This window comes from Dermacentor variabilis, chromosome 6 (genome assembly GCF_050947875.1).
Source record: "Dermacentor variabilis isolate Ectoservices chromosome 6, ASM5094787v1, whole genome shotgun sequence".
Lineage (NCBI taxonomy): Eukaryota > Metazoa > Arthropoda > Arachnida > Ixodida > Ixodidae > Dermacentor > Dermacentor variabilis.
In genome coordinates this window covers 37,229,969-37,231,958 of record NC_134573.1, presented here as the reverse complement: position 1 = coordinate 37,231,958, position 1,990 = coordinate 37,229,969, and the positions used below count along the sequence as shown (strand labels likewise).

Genomic DNA, 1,990 nt, shown 5'->3' with positions numbered 1-1,990 from the left:
AAAGGGGAGGAAGCGCGCCGTATTCCGTCGCGTGCGTGGTACCGGGGAGGGCAGGGAGCCGCGGCGTAGTGCTTCGGCGGCGCACAGTCTCGTGGGCTTTATCTTCAAAGCGATATATGCTTTGGGGCACAGTCTAGTTAGACCGACGGCTCGTAGCTATGCGCGCGCTGTGTTCTCACCGCCCAGTTTGCGTTGAAGCGATAAACAGCACTACGGTCACTACGCTCTCTGCTACTGTTGCGATTCCTCAGGCTAGTCTTTTGACAGCCAGTGTTCACGGTAATCACGCGTGAAGTGGCCATGTTTGCTTGTGCGCGCTGATACCATGCTAGGTAATTTAGATAGTAAGGCAATGTTTATAACCGGATGGTATACTCCGGTCGCTGCTCCATATTTCACGACCGCGTGAGCCCTGTCTTTAATACAATCCGCGATGCTGACAGTATAGACGTCAAGGGGCACCGAGGGTCGAAAGCGTTGTGTGCGCTATAGCACCCATACGCTTGCGCTTCACCTGCGTTCGCGAAGTCAAATGTAACTGTAACATCTTTTTGGCTTCTCTGCGGTCCAAAGACGCCTGCTTACGCTGTTCTATAGCTTTATTTCCTGAATCTACCACTTACCTGTTCTTCCTTACCACTGCAACATCTTTTTTTGCCGTTGTTATGTGATAGTCGACCCGTATGCAAAGTCGACGCCAAGAAGTGGACAACGTGTCACCTCTGTACCTGAGGGAGTGAACTTTACGCACGGTCGCTCATGTGCTAGAGTGTGGACTCACTAGGTGGCCGATGTCGTATGTGCAGGGACGGTTGATAAGAGACGATGTCGGCAGGGACAGGCGGAGCTGAGAAGCGGAGCAAGGAAGACGCATTACTCGCGCCAGACATCAACGGTCAGGATGCCAACAACTGTCGGAGGGACGCGGTCGAGCGCCATCGCAGGAAGCAACCTGTAAACTACGCACTTCCAGCTCCCTTTGCTGAGCAGACGCACGAGGCTGTGCAAGAGCCGGCATGCCGTATCTCAACGAGTACTCTTTCGAGCGAAGCTGCTGCATAAGCTTCGTGGAACGCGAAATAGTGAGCCCTGCACCCGTATGCGGACGCTGTGACACAGAGGTGACACAGAATTTTGAACAAAGGTACGAACTCATTTGCCATGATTTTTATATATATTCGTGGGGACGACGGGAGCGCCGCCCCAAAGAGGCGGAGAAAGTCGTGACGCTTCGACGGGAGCGCAACCACGGCAGAGCGGAAGGAGAGGAAAGTAGATACGCAAGCACTTGGAACGCCGACAAAGAGAGGGCGGTGCGAAAGTACACATGGCCGACGCGTGTTAAAGTGTAATATCTGTTCTTATTAGCTTAATGTCTGATACGGGTTGTATTCGTACTTGTATCCAATATATTGAACTTATTTTTCCAATTTGTCGGAGTGGCTTGAAGACTGCTTAAGCTCCACCGCGTGTCGGTCCAGTATTGCAATTTCTTCGGGACCAGCCCAAATTTTTGCACACACAGAAAAAAATACATGGAACCCTCGCCATACAAAGCTTCGCTGTAATATGTTTGTGGGCGATGCCTGTTACATATTTGCACATGCATCTATGCATCATTTGCATGTAGTATATACTAGATTTGTTGAAATATTCTGTGGTGCCTATAGTGTCGTGTGGCACTCGTGGTATGGTTTGGTATTCCTTATGCGAAGGCGCACAGCCACTGTGGGGGATTGGCCAAGGTTTGGATGAAATTAGGCAATCTTTATGAAATGCTAACATTGGTAAAGCTAACTGGAGGGAATGAACAAAAATAGAATGTTTAAGAATTCAAGACAATCTCTTTGTAGCAATTATAGATTCCTCCACGGTTGATCAAATATCCCTGTGGCACTTTCCAAGAGAGAAGGCTCCTAGAGAAAGAATATTTATAATTGAAAAGCACTCGTGGTGTATCTCATAGGTCGTTTTCTTCTAGTACAACTGC

General features: G+C 49.2%; 1 non-coding gene across 1 annotated transcript; it reads left to right on the top strand.

Annotated features, from left to right (window-relative positions):
- The first annotated feature begins 1,327 nt into the window (after positions 1 to 1,327).
- Positions 1,328 to 1,514, top strand: LOC142586437 (U2 spliceosomal RNA). The gene has a single exon (XR_012829218.1). It is a non-coding gene; the product is annotated as a U2 spliceosomal RNA (small nuclear RNA).
- The last annotated feature ends 476 nt before the right edge of the window (positions 1,515 to 1,990 follow it).